General features: G+C 41.3%; 1 protein-coding gene across 1 annotated transcript in view; it reads right to left on the bottom strand.

Annotated features, from left to right (window-relative positions):
• The window catches only part of prdm2b (PR domain containing 2, with ZNF domain b), a 52,505-nt gene extending 41,440 nt beyond the window's left edge, over window positions 1–11,065 (bottom strand). Inside the window, exon 1 of the mRNA XM_061939042.2 lies at window positions 10,964–11,065. The gene's annotated coding sequence lies outside the window, so the exon portion shown is untranslated. The remainder of the gene's footprint in view (window positions 1–10,963) is intronic.
• Window positions 11,066–27,543: the final 16,478 nt, after the last annotated feature.

Here is a 27,543-nt window from a genome sequence, read left to right as displayed (position 1 = left end):
CAGAGCAATTGAGAGGAGACACAAACACGACACAGAACAAACCAAAAGTAGTGAAACAAAAATTAATATTATCAACGACAGTATCAATATTAGTTACAATTTCAACATAGCAGTGATTAAAAATCCCTCATTGACATTATCATTAGACATTTATAAAAATAAAAAAAATTAACAATAGTGTCACAGTGGCTTACACTTGCATCGCATCTCATAAGCTTGACAACACACTGTGTCCAATATTTTCACCAAGCTAAAATAAGTCATATTTTTGGTTCATTTAATAGTTAAAACAAATGTACATTATTGCAATCAGTTGATAAAACATTGTCCTTTACAATTATAAAAGCTTTTTACAAAAATCTACTACTCTGCTTGCATGTCAGCAGACTGGGGTAGATCCTGATGAAATCCTATGTATTGAATAAATAAAGAATCGTTTTGAATCGGGAAAATATCGTTTTTGAATCGGGAATCGCGTTGAATAAAAAAAAAAATCGATTTTGAATCGAATCGTGACCCGAAGAATCGATATTGAATCGAATCGTGGGACACCCAAAGATTCGCAGCCCTAATTTTTATTACCGCCACACCTTGAAAATAAATTGGTTGGTTTTTTTTTACTTAAAAAAGGAATTCAAGTAATATATTGTAGCCCCCAGAAGAAATCACCCAAAGTCAGGCGCTATTTTTAAGTTTTATTACCAATCTTATGATCAAAAACAACGGCGCAATTCCACAATTTTACCTCCCATGAAAACACGTTTGTCTCTGTGAGTCTTCGCTTCCCCCGACACACAACAACACGTCCTCATTCTCCGCCAATCACCTTCCAGGCACGGACGGTGTGTTTGTAAACATGGGAAAAACTGACATCAAATCCAAACCACACGAACCTAAAACATCAACGTTAGCTGGTCGTTACACTATGAATTGATATATATATATATATAGCCCATTCATTATCTGCGCACTATTGACATGTACCGAAAACTTGACAAACAAAAAAAAGACTGATCACCGAAAACCGCGCTACCGAAACCGGATGTAAACAAGACGCACGCCATTATCTGGAGCGTTGTCAGCACGTCTGCGATATGGACGGGTTTTTTATATATACACTGCAGATATACACGCGGACAGCCTTCTACAAAATGTGCACATATTAAGGACAGTGGTGGCATTTAAGCAGAGAAAGTCCAACTAAAGCAACAGCGCGAAGCAAGTGTGACGTCATGCTCGCTTCAGCCTCTTTAGTCAGGAACATCGAGGGACAGAAGAAGAGTCTCTAAACACGAGTACATTTTATAGTAACACCAGAAGAAGATGCTAGATTTGTTGCTAGTTGTTTTTTATTTAAAAAGGCGTTAAAAGTCTGCAAAACTCAACAAAGTACCTTGTACAAAAAGCAGCAACAATTGAAAATATTGCAAAACGATAAAAAAATACATCCATCCATCCATCTTTTACCGCTTGTCCCTTTAGACATGTTAATACTAATTAATAAAAACAGATTTATTTTAAATGTATGTATACATTTATGAGACTTTTTAAATAAAAAAATCATATTGCAAATTACTAAATGACGTCATTGTGATCTCGCCCATAAACACGCTCCCACCGCCACATGTATCTTGGCAGTTTAAGGGAAACCCTGCATTATTTTGCATTTTATATAGCCCGTTTGAAAAAGACGTGCAAACTGACAATTCCACACACGGCTATAAAAGTTAAAGTTAAAGTTAAAGTACCAATGATTGTCACACACACACACTAGGTGTGGCGAAATTATTCTCTGCATTTGACCCATCACCCTTGATCACCCGGGAATCATTTTGGTGATTTAACCCCCAATTCCAACCCTTGATGCTGAGTGCCAAGCAGGGAGGTAATGGGTCCCATTTTTATAGTCTTTGGTATGACTCGGCCGGGATTTGAACTCCCAACCTACCGATCTCAGGACGGACACTCTAACCACTAGGCCACTGAGTAGGTTAGGTTATAAGAAAGGAGTGCTCGCGCTGCAAAATACCCACGAAGGACAGAATCTTCGGTCCGATGTTTACATTTTGAAATTTGAACTGTCAGAAATAAAAAAATATGAGACAGACTTTTCAGCAACATCCTTTTATAATGTCATACCCGCCAGATGACTTAAGGGGTTGATTAAAACTATTTAAATTGATGCTTTTTGGTGTCATTTAATACTTTTTTAATGACGTTTTTTTTTTTCACATAACATATCTCCTATTTGATTAAAAAAACTTGTAGAAGTATGCATTTTTAGCATCTTGAGCACTGTAGAGCACTTTCAGGGTTAAACAAAAATCTAAAAAAAAAAAAGTTGTTAATGTAGATGCACTGCTGTTTGAAAACACAGCAAAACGCCACATGTAGCAGTGTTGGCGTTAACGCACTTTTTGTGTCTTTTTACGCATTGAAATCAGAAAGGGCGCGGAATTACTGAAGTCCAGGCGTCCCCAGGACGCGTTTTTTTTTAACCGATATTAGTTTTCTGCCGGCGTTATGTTTACCGTATTTTCCGGACTATATGGTTGAGCGCACCCACCCCAATGCTTTTGAAGCGTTGGAAGGGGTGAAGATGGTCTTAAATAGAAGATGTAAAGAAAAGCTGTCATTCTGCATGACAATAGCCAGTTTAAATAACCACGCTGGTTTGAACATCCCATGTACAAGTGAATGAAGGGCATTCCCGTATTTTCCGCACTGTAAGGCGCACCGGATTAAAAGGCGCACCTTCAATGAATGGCCTATTTTAAAACTTTGTTCATATATAAGGCGCATAGGATAGACGCTACAGTAGAGGCTGGGGTTACGTTATGCATCCCGTAGTTGCGAGACCTGTTGTGGCTCAATATTGGTGCATATATAAGGCGCACCGGATTATAAGGCGCACTGTCAGCTTTTGAGAAAATTGGAGGTTTTTAGGTGCGCCTTATAGTGCGGAAAATACGGTACTCAACAGCCATTCATGTCACACTAAGGGTGGCCATATAAACATCGCCAACACGGTCATAAATATGTGCCATATAGTGAAACCAAACTAAACAACAATAACAAACACATTTCCGGAGAATATTTGCACCGCAACACAACATAAACACAACAGAACAAATACCCAGAATTCCCTGCAGTACCAACTCTTCCGGGACGCTACACTATTTTATTTGGTACAGGGTGTAATTATAAGTGTGACCAGTAGATGGCAGTCAAACATAAGAGACGAGTCTCAAGTAAACAATACCAACATTTTAAATGTTCCATTGAAAATATTGAACATTACACACGGCGCTCAAAAATCTATCAAAATGTTTTAGTAGTAAATGTTTTAGTGCCATTTCTAATATAAAGTAGTGTAAAGTTCGTACTTACATCTGTAAGTAAACTCGGCATGAAAGTGCTAAAACATACCGGTGTAGTGAGTTTACATTATTCACCCAAGAAACTTTAGTTATTGGGTGCCGGTCGGACGGGTATTCACGGGACACATTTCCGGTGTTGTTGTTCCCGGATGAGGAGATGCTGCTCCGTTGTTGATTTAGGTAAAGTCTGAATGTCATTAAAATAGTTAGCTCCATATTTTGACACTTCTTCCACACCCGTCCTTGCACGCTACACCGCTACAACAAAGATGACGGGGAGAAGATGCTGTCGAAGTTGAGCCACGTAAATAGGACCGCCCACAAAACGGCGCATCCGGAAGCGACTGTCAGAAAGCGGCTTGAAGATGATCTGTAAAACATCATCTATGCAACATTTTGACCAAAGAATCACCATTACCGGTACATGTTATGTAGACCAAAAGGAAGTGTTTTACATTTAGAAAAAATATATATATATGACGCCTTTAATGCGCCCTGTAGGTGCGCCTAATATGTGAAAAAAAGATTAAAAATAGACCATCCTATAGTGTGGAAAATACGGTATATTTGCCGGGTCAAATTATGAATTATTTATTAGGGGTCGACTTCAAAGTAATGCACATTCCGGTACAGTTTCTTAAATTTTGATTCGCCGAAAGTTTTATCGATCACAAATACGGCATTTGTTTTCTTTTGTGTTCATTTTTTAACGAATTAAGTAACGTTTATGACAACCTTTTTCCAAGACACAATATAGAATGTGAGATATAACAGGATAATGCATACATTTATCATTGGTTTTCAAAACGCTTACAAAAAAGTGGGACCCCATAAATTTACTGTGGGACCCCATTTTTATGACTTGATGGGGTCCCTGGGACCCAATTTTGAAGATTCCGAGCACCAACACTGAGGTAGGAACACGATAACATGAATGTGCAGTAAATGAGTCTCTCTGTGGTGATGCCCAAAATGCCACTTTTCAATTGCGCACACAGGTAGTATTAGCAGATCACACACACACAACACACCCACTAATATAATACACACTATTTTAGAGATTGCAAATGCTGTTTAGCTCAAGGTATTTCGATCTTAGTAAACCAGGCCCATGTTGTACCCAGCAATGACTTCATTGGTGACAAAGGCGTGTTGATAAGAAAACATGCTACCCCTCACACCAACACAAAGAAGCGTGTTATTATTTTAAGCGCGAGCACACAAAGCAATGGTTTTGGTTGACCAAAGTTATTTTCAGTGTAACTAATGTGATGTAATTAATAATAAGCAGTTTCGCAACCTTGTACATTCTCTAATGCAGTGTTTTTCAACCTTTTTTGAGCCAAGGCACATTTTTTAAAATAAAGAAAATACGGAGGCACAACACCGGCAGAAAACGTTAAAAAATGAAACTCCACCAGGTCGTCGTGCTTTATTTTAAGTTTGTTGTTGTTGTTTTCCTGTGTGTAGTGCTTTAGTTCCTGTCTTGCGCTGTTATTTTGGTGGCCCCTCCTGTTTTGTTGGTGTTTTCCTGTAGCAGCTTCACGCCTTCCTTTAAATGCTATTGCCTGACCTGCTTTGTATTGGCAAACAAGACTGTTTCAGTTGTGCGGACGCTATCCTTCTTTGTGGGGACACTGTTGATTGTCATGTCATGTATAGATGTACTTTATGGACGCCGTCTCTGCTCCACACGCTGTAAGTCTTTGCTGTCGTCCAGTATTCTGTTTTTGTTTACTTTGTAGCCAGTTTAGTTTTACTTTCGTTTTGCAAAGCCCTATGCTTCAGTGCCTTTTCCTAGCGGGACTTGCATTTTGTTTATTTTTGGTTTACGCATTACATACCTTTTTACCTGCACGCCGTCTAACCGCTGTGCTCTGCATATTGGGATCACGACAAACCATCCTCGTCTCACCCGACGCGTTCCAACTTCTACAAAGCAATGAACTAACTGCTGGCACCTACTGATATGGAGTATTACATGGTTACCCTGCCGAGCTCTACACAGCACAGACACTCTACAAAGGTACATTATTTGCAGATTATAATTATTGATTTGCAAAAAATGTTTTTTTGGACCAATTAGGTGAAGTTGCTTAATTTCCCACGGCACGCCAGACTAGTGTTGTAACGATACCCATATTTTGGTACCAGTACTAAAATTATTTCGATACTTTTCTAAATAAAGGGGACCACAAAAAATTGCATTATTGGCTTTATTTTAACAAAAAATCTTTGGGTACTTTAAACATATGTTTCTTATTGCAGTTAAGTCCTTAAATAAAATAGTGAACGTACTAGACAACTTGTCTTTTAGTAGTAAGTAAACAAACAAAGGCTCCTAATTAGTCTGCTGACGTATGCAGTAACATATTGTATCATTTATCATTATATTATTTTGTCGACATTATTAAGGACAAGTGGTAGAAAATTAATTACTAATCTACTTGTTCATTTACTGTTAATATCTGCTTACTTTCTCTTTTAACATGGTCTGTCTACACTTCTGTTAAAATGTAATAGTCACTTATTCTTCTGTTGTTTGATACTTTACATTAGTTTTGGATGATACCACAAATTTGGGTATCAATCCGATACCAAGTCATTACAGGATCATACATTGGTCATATTCAAAGTCCTCATGTGTCCAGGGACATATTTCCTGAGTTTATAAAACATTTAAAAAAAAAACGAAAGAAGATTTTCTGATGGCAAAAAATAGACGTAATCATAGTAAAATCGACTAGATACGTGCCTGTACTTGATATCATTACAGTGGACAGCGGATGTTAGGTGTAGATCCACCAAAGGCGTTTGTTTACATTGTGACGCCGGTGAGCTACGGTGTGTAGTGAAGCATGTTTAGCTATTCCTCGTCCTGCATGGATGATACTTGTAAGAAACTTACTTTATTTGTCGCCATGGAGGCGAGGATTAGTGATTTAGAAGTAGCTAAAACACTGCCGACGGCGGATGGACTTTAGCCGCTAGCTAGCTAGCCATGTCTTAAAGCACCTCTTCCTGAGGGCGTTTCAGTGTTATAACTTTACCTTTATCTTTAGTTTTTAAGCCAAAATTTGTCCGTTCTCCCTTTTCTGTAAACACACTGTGTCTGTTTGTAAGTACCGTATTTTTCAGACTATAAGTCGCAGTTTTTTTCATAGTTTGGCCGGCCGGGGGTGCGACTTATACTCAGGAGCGACTTGTGTGAAATTATTAACACATTAGCGTAAAACATCAAATAATATTATTTAGCTCATTCACGTAAGAGACTAGACGTATAAGATTTCATGGGATTTAGCGATTAGGAGTGACAGATTGTTTGGTAAACGTATAGCATGTTCTATATGTTATAGTTATTTGAATGACTCTTACCAAAATATGTTACGTTAACATACCAGGCACGTTCTCAGTTGGTTATTTATGCCTCATATAACGTACACTTATTCAGCCTGTTGTTCACTATTCTTTATTTATTTTAAATTGCCTTTCAAATGTCTATTCTTGGTGTTGGGTTTTATCAAATAAATTTCCCCAAAAATGCGACTTATACTCCAGTGCGACTTATACTCCGAAAAATACGGTAATCCGTTATTGTGTGCCGCTGAACATGCTCCTACCCACTTCTCCAATGTGGGCTGGCTCAGGGTGGAGGACAGAGTAAAACAACTTGCACTGAGCCTAGTCTATAAAATCCGCTACACCTCCCTGATACCGAAGTACATGTCAAACTACTTCCTTAACTTAAATGACCGCCATAACCACAACACCAGGGGGAGCTCCACTAACCACGTTAAACCCAGATTCCAATCTAACAAAGGTCTTAACTCATTCTCTTTCTATGCCACATCAATATGGAATGCACTCCCAACAGGTGTAAAAGAAAGGGCATCTCTATCCTCCTTCAAAACCGCACTAAAAGAACACCTCCAGGCAACTTCAACCCTAAACTAACACCCTCCCTTCCACATCCTACCTCCCCGGATTGTAAATAATCAAATGTAGATACTTATTCTTATGCTTTCTGATCTCTCTCTCTATGTCCACTACTTGCTGTAGGTATTCTACCAAGTCAGTCCTACACTGTTCCAATGTCCATCTCTCTGATGATGCAATTGTTGATGACTGAAGTGTCGATATCAACCAAACCTGTGGGGCGAAAGCGTTGCTATAAAAAGGAGCATTACTGCTAATATGTAGCATCATTTGAAAAGTCACCTGCTGGAGAATGAACAGTTCTTACTAGGCATGTCAACATCTCCGTTCGGTGCCACACGCCCACACCATCAAAATGCCGAGGCAAACATTTCCATGTACGAAAAAAATAGTCAACAACAAAAGACATAACGTCCGCAGAAACCTACCACATAGCGAAGGACGTACACAATTTGATTTCCTATTAAGCAGCTAATTTTTATTTGACACTTATTGAAATATCTTGTGTGACATCATGTACAAAAGTGCACTTTATTTGTTTTAAACTATTGTAGTGGCGTTCTGTACAAAAAGTGCACTTTAATTTAGTGTTGTTTTGATTTGTCATCTTAAAGACATCATGCACAAATGTGCACTAGTAGCTTGTTTTAAAATGACTGACAATTTTGCACTTTCTGTTTTGGAAAGGACATGAATGTTTGTGCCACTGTTTAATAACTGTTTAATTAATACACTTTTGGTAAACTGACTTAGTTGTGATTTCCCTCTACGCATGAAAGTTTAAAATGAGCATATAGGAATGCAGTATGAACATCCATCCATCCATCCATTTTCTACCGCTTATTCCCTTCGGGGTCGCAGGGGGTGCTGGAACCTATCTCAGCTACAATCGGGCAGAAGGCGGGGTACACCCTGGACAAGTCGCCACCTCATCGCAGGGCCAACACAGATAGACAGACAACATTCACACTCACATTCACACACTAAGGCCAATTTTTAGTGTTGCCAATCAACCTATCCCCAGGTGCATGTCTTTGGAAGTGGGAGGACGCCGGAGTACCCGGAGGGAACCCACGCAGTCACGGGGAGAACATGCAAACTCCACACAGAAAGATCCCGAGCCCGGGATTGAACCCAGGACTACTCAGGACCTTCGTATTGTGAGGCAGACGCACTAACCCCTCTTCCACCGTGCTGCCCGCAGTATGAACAAGAATGTTTTAATGTAGACACATAGAATCATCATACTGCTGTGATTATATTTATCAAGTGTTCATTCAAGGTTAAGGCAAAATATCGAGATATATATCGTGTATCGTGACATGGCCTAAAAATATTGATATTAAAAAAGGCCATAACGCCCAGCCCTACTTTGTCATTAGTTTTTAAGCCAAAATGCGTCCGTTCTCCACTTTTCTGTCTACACACTGTGTCTGTTTGTAAGTACTCTGTGATTGTGTGTTGCCGAACATGCTCCTCTGCTCGTAAAACTAGAAATGTTATGACGCGACTTTGACGCGGGACCGGTACGTTTCAGAGACGCTAAAATTCGTTCCATTTTGTCCACTAGCGACGCTGAGATTATTATTCATGCGTTCGTTACGTCTCGATTACTGTAACGTATTATTTTCGAGTCTCCCTATGTCTAGCATTAAAATATTACAATTGGTACAAAATGCGGCTGCTAGACTTTTGACAAGAACAAGAAAGTTTGATCATATTACGCCTATACTGGCTCACCTGCACTGGCTTCCTGTGCACTTAAGATGCGACTTTAAGGTTTTACTACTTACGTATAAAATACTACACGGTCTAGCTCCATCCTATCTTGCCGATTGTATATGTCCCGGCAAGAAATCTGCGTTCAAAGAACTCTGGCTTATTAGTGATTCCCAGAGCCCAAAAAAAGTCTGCGGGCTACAGAGCGTTTTCTATTCGGGCTCCAGTACTATGGAATGCCCTCCCGGTAACAATTAGAGATGCTACCTCAGTAGAAGCATTTAAGTCCCATCTTAAAACTCATTTGTATACTCTAGCCTTTAAATAGCCCCCTTTTTTAGACCAGTTGATCTGCCGTTTCTTTTCTTTTCTCCTCTGCTCCCCCCTATCCCTTGTGGAGGGGGAGACACACAGGTCTGGTGGCCATGGATGAAGTGCTGGCTGTCCAGAGTCGGGACCCGGGGTGGACCGCTCGCCTGTGCATCGGCTGGGAACATCTCTGCGCTGCTGACCCGTCTCCGCTCGGGATGGTTTCCTGTTGACCCCACTATGGACTGGACTCTTACTATTATGTTGGATCCACTATGGACTGTACTCTCACAATATTATGTCAGACCCACTCGACATCCATTGCATTCGGTCTTCCCTAGAGGGGGCGGGGTTACCCACATATGCGGTCCTCTCCAAGGTTTCTCATAGTCATTCACATTGACGTCCCACTGGGGTGAGCTTTTCCTTGCCCTTATGTGGGCTCTGTACCGAGGATGTCGTGGCTTGTGCAGCCCTTTGAGACACTTGTGATTTAGGGCTATATAAATAAACATTGATTGATTGCTATAGTACCGAAAATGATTCATTAATATCGCGGTACTATACTAATACCGGTATACCGTACAACCCTACACCAGACAATAACACTGCTCTAATGTTGCACTATAGAAGAAAGGCCCATCAAAGAGATTACTGTGGATAATAGCTACAGGATCCATTTATCTTTACAGAAGAAAAAAAACTGTCCAAAGTTCACAGCACACAGAGAAAGACACCCCACGCTGCCATCTAAGTTTAACATTACGTTTATAAAAATACCTTTGCTGCTTATTGGACATCCATCACACACACACACAACGGTATGTTTCATTTCTGACATAACTTTTGTCATAAATGGCGTGGGTTGTATTAACGCGATTCTCGTGGAGGTTGATCAGATTGCATTTGGGAAAAAAACACGACAAATATAAGTAAAGTGTGTTTCAGTGCAAAATAAAAGCGAAAATAAAAGTTTACCATCGAGGTGTCCGTGTGTTCGGTTAGCCGCCTTAGCTTCGCTAGCATCGCCGCGTCTGACAACCCGATGGACTGGTTATTCTGGACCCGAAACCCCGAGAAGGCAGGCTCGGTTAAAGTACAACCGCGATCGATCGAAGCCGGGGGTATTTTTGATCGATGTACGATATCGGAGCAAGCCGGGTGGTCTGGAGGCTGAGGTGAGGTGCGGTGCTCGGCTAGCGAGCTAACCGTGCTAAAGGCCACTATGGAGTGGAGGCTCGCCGATGGATGGCTTTCATGCTTTAGGGAGCTCAGGAAGGTCACATCCTCGGTAGAGAGCGACACCAGCCGGGGAGGGGAGAAACGCGGGCTGGACCGCTTAACACGGCGGCGAACAAGAACACGCGACCTGGCTTTCGGACGTCATTCCCATGCCCACAGCGACGACTTTGATGTCGGGTATGAAAGTGGAGAAAAGTCGCCCCCCCCCCTCCCTCCCTCTTCTTCCACGGAACAGCTAGCCTCCCGATGCTAGCTGCTAGCTTACCCAACTTAGCTTGGAAGTGGTGAGGAATCCCCGCGCAGTTAATTTAACAGCCTTTTGAATAAAAGTCAAGTAAAGTAACATAGAAGAGGATACAAAAACAGGCAGGCCTCACCTCGCTTAGCCCTGTTCGGAGTGCTGGCTCTTTCTTCCTCCCGTGCAGCTGTTATCTCGGCTTGTCTTGCACGGTGGACCAGACCAGCGGCTCCTCTCCAGCGTGATTGGCCGCCGGGAGTGAGGGATGAGCCGGATAACCAATCACAGGCCGCCGCCGCCGCCTCCTCCTACTGGAGCCGCTGCTGCTGCTGCTCATCCGCCTCCAATACCTCCACCACCTTCACCACCCGGGAGATTTAGGGCAGCATCTAATCTGCCTGCTGCTCGGTGTAATCAATCCCATCTACAATGTGTCTAGAGGACACAATAACTGGCTGCTCCACTTTAATGATGTTCCAGCTGACATTGTAATTTAGTGGAGTAAACCAGGCTGACCCCCTCCTAGAATATACCTTGGGCTTGTCCACAACAATCCATCCATCCATCCATTTTCTACCTCTTATTCCCTTTGGGGTCGCTGGAGCCTATCTCAGCTACAATCGGGCGGAAGGCGGGGTACACCCTGTAGTGATGGGATCGGCAGTTCTTTTGACTGTACTGAATCACTAGAATCAGTTCCTTAAATTGAGTCGTTCAAAAAATTCGTTCACCGAATCCCCCCCCCCCCCCAAAAGAAAAATAGGAGGGGGGGGGGGGCGTGCGTAGTACAGTACAGTGCAGACATTCGCGGGAGAAGCAGCAAATAGGGTGAACGCGAGTCCCTACACAGCTCTGTGCATGCAGTACACCAGGCAGTGAGTGACTGACACAGCGCCACAGTCAGCACAGTTCAGTACGTGAACCTGAATCACTTCTGCAGCAGCAGTTCTGTGTGCATGTCGACGAATCATGAGTCAGTCAGTAACAGCTTCCCCAGCGGCAGATCTCGGTGTGTGTCAGTTCGCGAACGACACAAGCCCTCAGCACCCAATGAACGACGCGCACAGTGACTGAACGAGAGCCTCAATGTGACGTCCTCCTCCGCGACACAGTCAGTTCTCTGTCTCAGTAGGTTCGCGAGTCTTGATTCTGTCGTTCACTGAGTGATTCATGTCGTTAATCCGCGGTGAACGAATCGTTCGCTCAGTCCCTCCCCCCGCCCCCATGATGAGTAGCTGGCTGCGTCGTTCGCCGACGTCGAGGGTTCAGTGAGTCACAGAATGCGCCAGTTCCACTCATACCGGCATGGTCGCGGCGGAGCTCAACTGAACTGAGAAAGGAACGAATCAGTTAATGAAGTGATTCGGTTCAGTACGTTCACTCAAAAGATTCGTTCGTTCGAACGAATCGTTCGTTCGAACGAATCGTTCGCGAACGACACAACATTAACACCCTGGACAAGTCGCCACCTCATCGCAGGGCCTCCACAACAATCCCTGGGTCGAAACATTAAAGTAAAGTCAAGTTAAAGTACCAGTGATAGTCACCATACTTGCCAACCTTGAGACCTTCGGATTCGGGAGTTTGGGGAGGGGGTATATTTTCAAGTATTTCTTATATATAAATAATCCGTTCATGAATGAGTATATCCGTTCGGCTACCGTGTTCAATGGAGAAGTCTGATGTACAAAGTTTGCAGGCAGCATACTCCTTCCCCTTCGAGCTGTCCTGGATGAACTGAAATTATTTTTTCCCAATCATTTTGGAACTTGCAAGCGTACTTCTTCTTCTTACTCGTCGTCGCCATGTCTCTTCTTCGTTCTTCTGCTTCGTCTCTGTTATGTTTTTGGACATTACTACTTGCCGTGGTTTTGAAGCAATGCATGATGGGAATCCGGATGTTGTGGGTCAGTGTATTAACGTGCCGGCTGGAATAAACACACGCTGAGAAATAGCTCCGTGCCTGCCTACTTTATGGGTTATAGATAAACCTATGGATAACAGAGACATATATAATAGTCTCCTTTTCAGGTGAGAGAGGACGCTAAAGGCAGTGTCTTTAAGGCACACCCCCAATATTGTTGTCCGGGTGGAAATCGGGAGAAATTCGGGAGAATGGTTGTCCCGGGAGATTTTCGGGAGGGGAACTGAAATTCGGGAGTCTCCCGGGAAAATCGAGAGGGTTGGCAAGTATGATAATCACACACACACTCGGTGTGGTGAAATTACTCTCTGTGTTGGACCCATCCCCTTGTTCCACCCACTGGGAGGTGAGGGGAGTAGTGAATCCATCGGGAATCCATCCATCCATCCATTTTCTACCGCTTGTCCCTTTCGGGGTCGCTGGAGCCTATCTCAGCTACAATCGGGCGTTAGGCAGGGTACACCCTGGACAAGTCGCCACCTCATCACAGGGCCAACACAGATAGACAGACAACATTCACACTCACATTCACACACTAGGGCCAATTTAGTGTTGCCAATCAACTTACCCCCAGGTGCATGTCTTTGGAGGCAGGAGGAAGCCGGAGTACCCGGAGGGAACATGCAAACTCCACACAGAAAGATCCCGAGCACCAGGATTGAACTCAGGACCTTCGTATTGTGAGACACACGCATTAACCCCTGTGGCACCGTGCTGCCCCGCTCGGGAATCATTTTGGTGATTTAACCCCCAATTCCAACCCTTGATGCTGATTGCCAAGCAGGGTGGTAATGGGTCCCATTTTTATAGTCTTTGATATCACTTGGCCGGGGTTTGAACTTACCATCATAGGCGCCGATCCCGTGGGTGCTTCGGGTCCCGAGCACCCACGGACAATGCCGAGCACCCACGTGGGATTGATGGCAACTTTCAATCTTTAAAATCATTTTTGAAAAATCAATCTTGTTGTAATTACTTTTGTGGCGAGTTTGGTCCGTTTTACAAAATAATAAAGCCACAAATCATATGGGATGTTAACTTCGCTGAACGTCTATTTTTTTTTTAATACATAAACACCGAGCACCCACTGGCAGAAATGTAGATCGGCGATATGGTCACGATCTACCAGTCTCAGGGCGGACACTCTCAGGGCAAGAAAAAACTCAACCCAATGGGATACAATGAGAAACCTTGGAGGGGACCGCAGATGTGGACCGTCTTGATGAAGAGAATACTAAGCGAGAAGTCAAAAGCTCAGAGTAGAGCTTCTACTCTTCGGCTCCTTCACAATTTAGGCTCAGGCATCTCGTCCTGATACCTACTGGACGCCTTTACTGGTGATGTGTTCCAGACATGTCCAGACAGGCCCGGAGTTTGACTTAGGACACACTGGACAGTTTATATCAGTGTACGCTTGGGTGTCCCCTTCCGGGGACACACATTTTCTGGCCCTCTCTTTTGATCTGCTGCCTACCCAACTAACTTGTTTTTGTTTAATTCAAACTCACTAACTTGGTAGTTATTTATTACCAACTAACTAATTAACACACTTGTGTTTGAGCAACTGTACTAATTGACTAAGAAACTGTTACTATTATTGACTATTTTGCAAAATCCATTTGAACTGTTTTTAGTTATTTTATATTCAATCAATCAATCAAAGTTTATTTATATAGCCCTTAATCACAAGTGTCTCAAAGGGCTGCACAAGCCACAACGACATCCTCGGCTCAGATTCCACATCAGGGCAAGAAAAAACTCAACCCAATGGGATACATTGAGAAACATTGGAGGGGACCGCAGATGGGCGACTGGTGCAATGGACGTCGAGTGGATCTAGTTAATAGTGTGAGAGTCCAGTCCATAGTGAATCTAACATAATAGTGTGAGAGTCCAGTCCATAGTGGGGCCAGCAGGGAATCATCTTGAGTGGAGACAAATCAGCAGCGCAGGGACATCCCCAACTGATGCACAGATGAGTGGTCCACCCCAGGTCCCGACTTTGAACAGCTAGCATGTCATCTGTGGTCACCTAATAACCTCTCCACGCAGGAGAGGGGGGCAAAGCAGAAAAGAGACGGCAATTCAACTAGTCTAAAAGGGGGGCCTATTTAAAGGCTAGAGTATACAAATGAGTTTTAAGATGGGACTTAAATGCTTCTACTGAGGTAGCATCTCTAACTGTTACCGGGAGGGCATTCCATAGTACTGGAGCCCGAATAGAAAACACTCTATAGCCCGCAGACTTTTTTGGGGCTCTGGGAATCACTAATAAGCCGGAGTTCTTAGAACGCAGATTTCTTGCCGGGACATATGGTACAATACAATCAGCAAGATAGGCTGGAGCTAGACCATTAAGTATTTTATACGGAAGTAATACAACCTTAAAGTCGCATCTTAAGTGCACAGGAAGCCAGTACAGGTGAGCCAGTATAGGCGTAATATGATCAAACTTTCTTGTTCTTGTCAAAAGTCTCACTTTTTATTTGGCTTTGGGCTGTTATCTTTTTGTCAGAATGGAAAGTGTGATGTTAACCATAGAGACCGAAATGGAACATTCTCCGTCATAGGAATGGGTCTGGCTGCTCAGTACAATATGTGCAATATTAATCAATCAATCACAGTTTATTTTAATTGCCCTTAATCACTTGTGTTTCAAAGAGCTTCACAAATTCACAACGACATCCCCGGATCCAAACCCACATCCGGGCAAGAAAAATCAAAAGGCACCAGCTGAGGAAAATAAGAAACCTTGAGAAGTCGTTCAGTAATTTGAACGTAAATAACAAATGCTTAAAGTTTAACCTGAAGTGTACCTTGAAGCAGAGGTGTACCCCTTTGTGTGGTGTTTAAGTTCCTGTCCAGTACTTTTATTTTGAAGTATTTACTTCCCCTGTATGTCCACTGAGTACTGGCTCCGAGACCTGGCATTGATTGGTAACTGGGACACACCTCTACCCGGTTGCCAATCAGTCTCCTACTTCAGCCCGGCGCTGTCTTCCTATGCTCTGCCTATTGTTCTGCTTTGCGTATTGCTTTAAACAAAACGAGTTATGTGCCTTGTGCCCTAAATAGTTGCACTCGCCTTCTTTTGTCCTTTTTTCTACTCCTAGTGGGTGTTTTCCCACTCACTCGTGAGTGTGTTTTCTTTTAGTTATTAAACAATAATATTTTTACTCACAAACTATCTCATGTCTGTTGCATCTTGGGTCACGCCGCACTTGCTTGTGACATAATGATCCAACCACATGGTGACTTCGTAGGGACTCCCGTCCCCCAGTAGGCTAGCGAGTTGGAGGAGCTGACCAGCCAGATAATGGTCAAGGCTGCTGAGGGGCCCGCCCTCTTGGACAATTTTTTCCATCTTATGGCCACAAGGGTGGTATAGCCACGTCCTCGTCTCAGGTCCCCCATTGAAGAGGCCGGCCTGAGGCCTCTAAAGGTGGTTTGTATGGCGGAGGGGTTAGGCGGGATTATGTGGTGAGCGGTCTGCCCACACTAACATGATGCTCTGTTCGCTAGGCTTCACTTCTTCAAAGATGATTTAAAGCAGCCAACTCTAGTTGGCTTGCGGTTCAGTAGTGTCCATTGTCGGCGTGGAAGTTATTTTCTTTTGATGCCGCCTCCCGGTTCCTGGATGTAGCAATGGATTTGTATGGACCTGGCGGACTCCCAATTCTGCTTCTAGGCTGTCGCCAACCATGCCTCTGTAGACAGGTCTTCAGAGATAGAGCTGAGCAGCTCTTGTGCCACCCTGTTGTAAGGGTGGCGGATATTCAGTCTTTCTAGGGGCAGCATTGTCCTGGTGGTGTTGTGCCAGATATGCCAGTCATGTCTACGGTCTTTCCTTGCTAGGGTGAGGGTAGCAGCCTCTTGTCGGAGACCGGCCAGGGCAATACCCACTAGTACTGACAGGTAGCCAGTTATTGTCCGAAGAGTGCTGTTTATGGCAACGTCAACCTTCCTGGCATGCGGGTTTCTGCACCAGACTGGGGCACAGTATACACCTGACTAGAAGGCCAGGGCTTGCATGGAGATTCAGAGCACCTTGGCGGATGCACCCCAGCCTGTGCCGGCGAGACGTCGGATTAGTGTTGTTTGAAAGAGAGTGACCTATCCAGGCGTACACCAAAGTACCGCAGGGCTTGTTGGAACAAATACATCCAGTTCCCTTTTTGCTTCGCTGTTGTTAAGGTGGTAAGCTGCTGACACTTTCTTGCCAATGCTGACTTGTAGGCACCACTTGCGCAGGTACGCTGCAAGGTTACCCATGTCCTTGTTTAGGCCAGCTTCCATCATCTCCCATGTTAGTCGACGCATCATGATTGCCAGGTCATCAGCCTAGCCATATTTCTGGGATGCTGTATCCGGTGGATCACAGATGTACAGTATATGTTGAACATCATTGGTGGGAGTAGAGACCCCTGCGGAACGCCATTCCTTAGCCTCCTGAGCCTGCTGCATTGTCCATCACTGGTTTGTAGAGTGAAGCTGCGGTTTGTCAGCATCTCCATGATGAACTTCACCATATGCCGGTCTTGGATGGTCTTTAGTAGCTTTTGGTGGAGTCCACGGTGCCGGACGGTGGCTTAGGCAGCTGTGAGATCCAGCAACACTACTCCAGCTTACTCTTTTTCCTGGAAGCTGTCCTCAATATCTTGAGAAAGCAGTGTCACCTGGTCGACCTTTGACCATCTGCGTCGGAGACCACCCTGTTCTCGTGGGAGTTGTGGATCCAATACTGGCTCGATGCGGCTATGGATCATTCTCTCCAAGATCTTAAATAGGATGCAAAGCAGTGAGATGGGTCTGTAGGACTTAGGGTCTTCAGCAGGTTTGTTTGGCTTTAGGATGGCTATGACAGCACCACGACACCAGATTATTGGAAGCTTGGGCCTCTGGAAGCATGCCGAGTAGAATGAGCAGAACCTTCAGGATGTTTTTGCACTCCGGTGGGTCACAAACTCAGAGTGGAAGTAATTATGGCCAGGTGCCTTCCCTTGTTTGAGTTTGCTTATGGCTGCCTGGATCTCGACTGTTGTGAAGTCTCCTGACAGGTTGGCATTCACACTGGCTGCCCTACACGAAGAAGATACCTCATGTGATGTCGTACGAGCAAAGTTTTGAACTGCACTCGAGAAGCTGCCATTCTTAAGGAGCTGGGACGCGATGGCATTTGCTGTTACGAGACACTTAGGGGTCGATGTTGTTCTGCTGTCAGCTGGTTAATTGTCCACCATGCCTTGTAACTAGTATGGGTGAAGTCGATTGACTCCACAACTTCGGTTCACCTTGTACTTCAGGTGGTGTCCAACTTATGTAGGAGTGCCGTTGCAGACTCATCCACTTCTTCACTGAAGGTTGCCTGCTGGTGGACATGCAGGATGTGGCTGCACTCTTCATCCCCGCCTGGGATGTAGTTTATGTTATAGCCACAGGGGATGGTTTTCCTTGCTGCCCCCTGGAGTAATTTGCTGTTGGCTGCGAGCTCGGGTGGGAGAGCAACTTGAGGGTTTCAGGTTCAATCCCCGCCTCTGCCATCTTAGTCCTGTGTCCTTGAGCAAGACACTTTACCCAACTATATGTATATATATGTATATAAAAATTAGGGCTGTCAAAGTTAACGCGATAATAACGCTAAGGAGAATATTACCAGTAGTAGAAACAGAGATGGAGAACCTGGGCGAAGCCACAAGGCTCTATACCAGACTAGTCTTCCCCAACAGCACAAAACTTAGCACAGACTCCTGAGGAAATGGCAGGACAATGAAGGACAGGCTCCAAAGTTGCAAACGATCCAACATCTTCCTGCCGCTTGCCTCCACCTTAAATAAGGGGGACGATTGGCGATGGGAAGCAGGTGTGGGTCGTGACTTCGCCCATCCCCAGGAACGCCGGAAACAGAAAACCAATTTAGAAACAGCAAAAAGGTCGTCAGGGAGTCAAGTGGCACGAAAAAGTGGAGACAGAATGACTGCAAAGCAATTGCTCCTCACATGTTCTTAGATGGAACCAGTCACCGGCAAGCTACTTGGAAAATGTAGTAAACTAAGCCACAAGTTACTCTAGATTAAATGTAGCTAAACTACAGAGGAAGCTACCCCCAAAGAATTGCAACAAGCTGCACGGCAAAAGTAGCTTTCGACATCAAAGCTACATTTAACTGCATTTCTATCTATGAGCCCAATGTACAATATCAATGTTAATGTAACGGAGAGTGTACAAATGGACCCAGTAAGGGTCCATTACTATTAACTATCTGTCATTTCGCTGGGGACACCCTACAACTACCTCTTGGGGTCCCCGCACCCCAATCTATGTATTTATTTTAGTTTGCCTTTTCTTTGGCCCACCCCTCTAATGTTATCATTTTCTCCATTAAACAGCATATCTTGATAACAAAAACAACAGTTGTTAATTGTTTTGTGCAATAGAACTTTTCATGAACTCAACTCTAATGTGTGTTCATAAATTTATGTTCCACATCTTTGATGAAGAGAGCAGTTATGATTTTGGTTTACAGAGTAAACAACTAAATACTAAGGTTCTGGGCATGGTTTTCTCTAAACGCATACATTTGTCTGAATATGGTTGAGGAAACGCATTATTGTGGATTTCCTGAACATCATCTTCATCACTAAAGGAAAATAATCTGCCGGACAGAATTCCTATGTCAAGTATGTTTTTTGTTGTTGTTGTCAGCTTGAAGCGTCCCTCTGTCTCCGACTCCCTCATCGTCATGTGACTGTTATGATTTTGCTTCCTCGTTTTAATGACCCGCCTTATCTTGCCTCTGATTGGTCAGTCTGTAATGTTTTGACCTAACCTTAGCCAATTGTGACTCATCATACAAACACCAACCAATCATCTTGGATTTTCAAAAGCTACTCGTTCAAAAAGTAGCTAGGCCACCGCCAAGCTACTGGAAAATCTCAGGTTCTGTGTGGAGTTTGCATGTTCTCCCCGTGACTGCGTGGGTTCCCTCCGGGTACTCCAGCTTCCTCCCACCTCCAAAGACATGCACCTGGGGATAGGTTGATTGGCAACACTAAATTGGCCCTAGTGTGTGAATGTGAGTGTGAATGTTGTCTGTCTATCTGTGTTGGCCCTGCGATGAGGGGGCGACTTGTCCAGGGTGTACCCCGTCTTCCGCCCGAATACAGCTGAGATAGGCTCCAGCACCCCCGCGACCCCGAGAGGGACAAGCGGTAGAAAATGGCTGGATGGATGGCATTCAACAATAGAAATACACAAACTCAAAATAATCCAAATGTAAAAAAAACACATTGTGCTTGCTTTAATTCTTGCAATCGCTTCTCTTGCGAGTACTTAATGACAGCCGCCATCTTGCATACAATAATTAAACACAACTCTGGAAGATGAACTTTTTTTACTTACTTAATGTTTACCTTTAGATTAACACTTAAAAACTGCTTCCAGTGTTGGGAAAATGAGAATTATTTTAGTGTCAAATTGTCTAACATGATGACCGCTTCTAATGACTTTTAATCACTAATGTACACATTTAGAGGGGAATGTAGTGTAATACTTAGTAGGGTAAAAAATAAAATAAAATAAATACATTTAAAAAAAATTACGGTTCTTAATTGGAACGATTCTTAATTGTTTAAAAAATAAGAAAAAAGAATACAAAAAATAAAAAAACGATTTTTTTTTTCAAAATTTATTTTTTATCTGTCCCGCCCAGCCACTCAGGCAGATCATATAGTTGATGTAGGTGCTAATTGTTGCTGTACAGATTTACTTTAAAAATGAGAAATGTTGGATACTTCTCTTAATTGTTGCCTTTTTTGTATTTGACTTTATTAAATGTTTGGGTAGAATTTTATTAAACAAAACCAATTTTCTTTGAAGTAAAACAGAAATATATCAAAGCTGGTATTTATTTTATGGAGGAATGTAGTTAATCATAGAACTGGCAGCCAATGTTATTAAATAGTTGTGATTTTGAATCGAGAATCGTTACCCCCAAGAATCGAATCAAATCGTGTGGAGCCCACAGATTCTCAGCCCTATGAAATACTCTACTTTTTACTACAGTATGTGATAATAATTCATTAAAAATAGATGAATTACGTCATTGAAGTGGCAGGCCTGTGTTGGGCATGTTTATGCCAGTTGGCCACTTGATGGCAGTGTTGGCTCTTTCCCTTTTCATTGTAGGCTGTGTACCTAATAAAGCAGGGGTCCCCAAAATTGTCCACCCGGGGGCGCCATTGGGTTAAAAAAATTTGGCCAGGGGCTGGGCTATATAAATGTGTGTGTGTGTGTGTGTGTGTGTATATATATATATATATATATATATATATATATATATATATATATATATATATAGAAAAAACTTTCCTCCAGAAGGTCTTATCTTTGTCCATGCAATGTCAGATGAAACAAAATTGAGCTGTTTAGCCACAATACCCAGCAATTTGTTTGGAGGAGAAAAGTTGAGGCCTTTAATCCCAGGAACACCATTCCTACCGTCAAGCATGGTGGTGGTAGTATTATGCTCTGGGCCTGTTTTGCTGCCAATGGAACTGGTGCTTTACAGAGAGTAAATGGGACAATGAAAAAGGAGGATTACCTCCAAATTCTTCAGGACAACCTAAAATCATCAGCCCGGAGGTTGGGTCTTGGGCGCAGTTGGGTGTTCCAACAGGACAATGACCCCCAAACCCACGTCAAAAGTGATGAAGGAATGGCTAAATCAGGCTAGAATTAAGGTTTTAGAATAGCCTTCCCAAAGTCCTGACTTAAATGTGTGGACAATGCTGAAGAAACAAGTCCATGTCAGAAAATCAACAAAATTTAGCTGAACTGCACCAATTTTGTCAAGAAGAGTGGTCAAAAATTCAACCAGAAGCTTGTGGATAGCTACCAAAAGCGCCTTATTGCAGTGAAACTTGCCAAGGGACATGTAATCAAATATTAACATTGCTGTATGTATACTTTTGACCCAGCAGATTTGCTCACATTTTCAGTAGACCCATAATAAATTCATGAAAGAACCAAACTTCATGAATGTTTTTTTGTGAGCAACAAGTATGTGCTCCAATCACTCTATCACAAAAAAATAAGAGTTGTAGAAATGACTGAAAAGTCAAGACAGCCATGACATTGTTCTTTACAAGTGTATGTCAACTTTTGACCACGACTGTATGAACAAAAAAAAAGTTATACATCCACTGATGTTTAAAAACTCTACACTCCCCCCGTGCACAAATTGACTGAAAGAGCGCAATGATGTCACGTTATCGATGAGAAAATGCATTTTTAGACAATATGATTTTCCTGAGCGGCTAGGAGACCCCGAGAGTAACAAGCGGTAGAAAATAGATTGATGGATGGGCTAGAAAGGACAGATTTAAAAAATATTAATAAAATAAAAATTAACATTAAAAAAAAGTTGTTGTTTTTTTACTCGGGGGCTGTAGTTTGGAGACCGCTGTAATAAATTGTCCTGTGAGTGTTGTGTTCTCAACATGTTTGTGGCATTTAATTGATATTCTATGTACATGTGGAAGTAGTGGACTACTATTTCTGAGAGTATACAGAGGTACATGCGTGTTAGGACTGAAATGGGACAAGCTGGCAGGTGTGACAACACATGGTTGTCCAAATCTGACAGGGAAAAATGAAGAGGATGCAGGATAACGTGACAAAAATTGACATTTTTGCATTGTATTATACATCAGGAAGTGTAGTGTAAGACAGTGTCAAAAATAAAACCATCAAAAGCAATCTGCTTTGGTATAAAGTTAAGTTAGGTTAAATGAAATTATTATTATTATTATTTATCTTACGGTATATCAAAAATAATTTGAGCAAAATTGAATTGAAATATTGTCGGTGTGGCCCTCCAGCAGTGCTCAGGTTGCTCATGCGGCCCCCGGTAAAAATAATAATTACCCACCCTTGGTATGGACGTAGTTTTCAAACATGGTCACATTTGAAACACAAAAAAAAAAGACAATAAATGTGTTTTAACCTTTGGATGTGAATTCTAGTTTTGTTATTATTGCATTATAACCTAAGTGACTGATGCATGAGCCTGAGAGAGAACATTCCAATGGGGTCTCAGTGACATTGGTGGCGCCCTCTACTGGTGGTGGTCCAAATATTTTCGAGGGCATTTATGTAACATGTTGATGTAACCATCAGAGCAGTGTTTTTCAACCTTTTTTGAGCCGAGGCACATTTTTTGCGTTGAAAAAATGCGGAGGCACACCACTATCAGAAATCATTAAAAAACGAAACTCAGGTGACAGTAAAAAGTCGTTGTCACAATTGTTGGATATGACTCTAAACCATAACCAAGCATGCATCACTATAGCTCTTGTCTCAAAGTAGGTGTACTGTCACATCAGACCCTGACTTATTTGGAGTTTTTTGCTGTTTTCCTGTGTGTAGTGTTTTAGTTCTTATCTTGCGCTCCTATTTTGGTGGCTTTTTCTCTTTTTTTTGTTATTTTCCTGTAGCAGTTTCATGTCTTCCTTTGAGCGATATTTCCCGCATCTACTTTGTTTTAGCAATCAAGAATATTTCAGTTGTTTTTATCCTTCTTCGTGTGGACATTGTTGATTGTCATGTCATGTTCGGTTGTACATTGTGGACGCCGTCTTTGCTCCGCAGTAAGTCTTTGCTGTCGTCCAGCATTCTGTTTTTGTTTACTTTGTAGCCAGTTCAGTTTTAGTTTCGTTCTGCATAGCCTTCCCTAAGCTTCAATGCCTTTTCTTAGGGGCACCTACTTTTTGTTTATTTTTGGTTTAAGCATTAGACACCTTTTTACCTGCACACTGCCTCCCGCTGTTTCCGACATCTACAAAGCAATTAGCTACCTGCTGCCACCTACTGATATGGAAGAGTATTACACGGTTACTCTGCCGAGCTCTAGACAGCACCGACACTCAACAACAACACATCATTTGCAGACTATAATTACTGGTTTGCAAAAAATATTTTTTAACCCAAATAGGTGAAATTAGACAATCTCCCACGGCACCGCGGCACAGTGGTTGAAAAACACTGCATTAGAGAAATGATGAATTTTGGTCAGGCTGGATGTTTCTCCACCAATCTTGTTCCAAAATGCACAAAAAGTGCGTGACAAGTTTGGTGACGACTTAACACTTTTACGTTACACGGAGTGGTTTTTTTAGTGCTGTGCGAGAAATTTCAAGACAAAGAAAGATAGGAGTTTAAAAACAGCGCCACCATGTGTCGTATCACAATGTTTCGGCGAGTAGAAGAGGGTGAAAGGTCACCAGGAAGAAGGCTCAAGCAGCACATTATTCCACAGTGAAGTTACCAGATTTTATTTCTTGAAGTGCCATTCATGCATATTGGGCGAGAGGGAGGAGGCGGGTAATGGACAGTCCTAATAACACTTTACAGCACGAAACCAATACGAAGAGTAGCCGTGTCACCTCATCGGACAACAAAAGGCAAGAAATCGTGCAATCAAATCAAAATACAAATAAAACGGGGGGGGAAAAAACCCAACAAGAAATGACAAAAGACAAAACTAATAAAAGACAAAAGCAAATATATATTTATCAACACTGAAACACTCAATGTAGAAACATAGTACAGGTCAAAGGTAGTGTCTCACACTCACACACACACACACACCATTTTCATCACATATATACAATATAGATATATACATACTGTCAGCCTCTGATTGGACGATAACAAAATATTCTTTCCCCTCCCTCGTCTGACGCGACCCCGCCCCCGAGAGGAAAAGAAGAGGGATGATGAGAAGACAAATATGTACAAGCAAAACACAGCACGTAAACACACACACACACACACACACACACACACACACACACACACACACGCACACACACACACACACACACATACACATACACACAGCTTGCATTAACAAAACACTCGCTCTACTTTTTCAAAACTTTACATCCCACAAATAATCTCTCTGGCAGGTAAAAAGTAAAAAGGTCATCTCACACGTGTAAACGCCATCTTTTCCTCTCTTTGTCCCTTTCGGCCTCCATTTTGCTTTTGATTTGATTCTTCACCTGGAAGAATTGGCTTTTCCTAACTTTGTTGTTGTTTTTAGAGCACGCACTCTTTTTTTTCCCCCCAACAGGGATGCACTGAATGATGGATGCAGTACTAGGTTGCAGCCAGCAGGGGCACCGCTGAGTCACCACTTTGCTGTCTGAAGAAGTCCACAAGTTTGTCCGCCGAGCTGCACGCTCTTTTTTTTTTATTCTGCGGAATTATTCTGTTCTATGGGCGCGGAAACAGGAGTTCAGAACAATTTAAAAAATATCAAATCCTATTAAGAGTTTAATTAATTAATTGGAACTTATAAAAAAAAAAAAAGGGCTGGAAACAGGAGTTCAGGACAATTAAAAAATGTGAATCCAATTAAGAATCAAATTAATTAATTTGAACTTATTAAAAAAAGGGCTGGAAACAGGAGTTCAGAACAATTAAAAATATGAATCCTATTAAGGATTAAATTAATTAATTTCAATTTATAAAAAAAGGTCTGGAAACAGGAGTTCAGAACAATTAAAACATGTGAATCCTATTAAGAATGAATTAGACATGGACATGTAAAAAGGGCTGGAAACTGGAGTTCAGAACAAATATAAAATATAAAATCCTGTTAAGGATTACATTAATTAATTTGAATTTATATACAAAAAAAGGGCTGGAAAAAGGAGCTCAGAACAATTAAAAAATATTAATCCTATTAAGGATCAAATTAATTTATTTGAATTTATAAAAAAAATAAGGGCTGGAAACAGTTCAGAACAATACAAAATATGAATCCTATTAAGGATTAAATGAATTAATTTTAATTTATAAAAAAAAAGGGCTGGAAACAGGAGTTCAGAACAATTAAAAAATGTGAATCCTATTAATAATTAATTAATAAGTTGGACATGTAAAAAGGGATGGAAACAGGAGTTCAGAACAAATATAAAATATAAAATCCTGTTAAGTATTAAATTAATCAATTAGAATGTTTTTTTTTTTTTAAAGGGCTGGAAAAAGGAGTTCAGAACAATAAAAAAAATTAATCCTATTAAGGATTAAATTAATTAATTTGAATTTATTTAAAAAAAAGGGCTGGAAACAGGAGTTCAGAACAATTTTAAAAATGTCAAATCCTATTAAGAATTAATTTGATTACTTTAGACTCATAAAAAAGGGCTGGAAACAGGAGTTCAGAACAAATTAAAAATATAAAATCCTGTTAGGGTTAAATTAATTAATTTGAATTTATAAGAAAAAGGGCTAGAAACAGGAGTTCAGAACAATTAAAACAAGTGAATCCTATTAAGAATTAATTAAGTTGGACATGTAAAAAGGGCTGGAAGCAGGAGTTCAGAACAAAGAAAAAAATATCAAATCCTGTTAAGGATTAAATTAATTTATTTGAATTTATATAAAAAAGGGCTGGAAACAGGAGTTCAGAACAATTAAAACATGTAAATCCTATTAAGTATTAAATTAATTAATTTGAATTTATATATATATATATATATATATATATATATATATATATATATATATATATATATATATATATATATATATATATATATATATATATATATATATATATATATATAAAATAGGGCTGGAAAAAGGAGTTCAGAACAATTAAAAAATATTAATCCTATTAAGGATTAAATAAATGAATTTGAACTTATAAAAAAAAGGCTGGAAGCAGGAGTTCAGAACAATTAAAAAATGTGAATCCTATTAAGAATCAAATTAATTTGAACTAATAAAAAAAGGTCTCGAAACAGGAGTTCAGAACAATTAAAATATATAAAATCCTATTAAGAATAAAATTATTTAATTTGAATTTATAAAAAAAAAGGTCTGGAAACAGGAGTTCATAACAATTAAAAAATGTGAATCCTATTAAGAATACAATTATTTAATTAGAACTTATGAAAAAAAAAAGGTCTGGAAACAGGGGTTTAGAACAATTTAAAAATATCAAATCCTGGTGGAGCCATTGTCACTAGGTGGCGCTGTGGAGAGGAAGCCTAGGACATTTAGGCGCCACTGATTGCACTCAGATGTGGCGCACCAGAGACTTATTGTTTTTGACCGCAGGCTGACGGCAGTGTGAGTTTTGTGTTCTAACAATGTATGCTTTGTTTGAGAAGAAATTAAAAATGGACTTTCGTATCAAAAAGGAAGATTGTTTATTATTTTATTTAATGACTTAATGGTCCAAGTTTGTTATCTAAAGAAAAGCCTGTCGAAAGCCGCGAGTGCATTAACTAAGGTGCGTCTCCAAATCCTATTAAGGATTTAGTTTTGGGCTGCAACTAACAACTAATTTGATAATCGATTAATCTGTCGATTATTACTTCGATTGATCGATTAATAATCGGATAAAAGAGACAAACTACATTTCTATCCTTTCCAGTATTTTATTGAAGTAAAAAACCGCATACTGGCACCACACTTTTTTTTGATTATTGTTTCTCAGCTGTTCGTACATGTTGCAGTTTATAAATCCTCAATCTCGTTACCTTGCGTAATGACAATAAAGCTGATTCTGATTCTGATAAATAAAGGTTTATTTAAAAAAAAAAAAAAAAAAAAAAAAAAAAAAAGTAACCTCTGCGCATGCGCATAGCATAGATCCAACGAATCGATGACTAAATTAATCGCCAACTATTTTTATAATCGATTAGTTGTTGCAGCCCTAATTTAGTTGATTTACATTTGGACAATAAGCACATTTTGTCTGGAAACAGGAGTTCAGAACA

The sequence above is a fragment of the Nerophis lumbriciformis genome, linkage group LG03 (genome assembly GCF_033978685.3).
Source record: "Nerophis lumbriciformis linkage group LG03, RoL_Nlum_v2.1, whole genome shotgun sequence".
NCBI lineage: Eukaryota > Metazoa > Chordata > Actinopteri > Syngnathiformes > Syngnathidae > Nerophis > Nerophis lumbriciformis.
The sequence above is the reverse complement of the archived record's forward strand: the minus strand, read 5'-3'. Positions and strand labels throughout refer to the sequence as shown.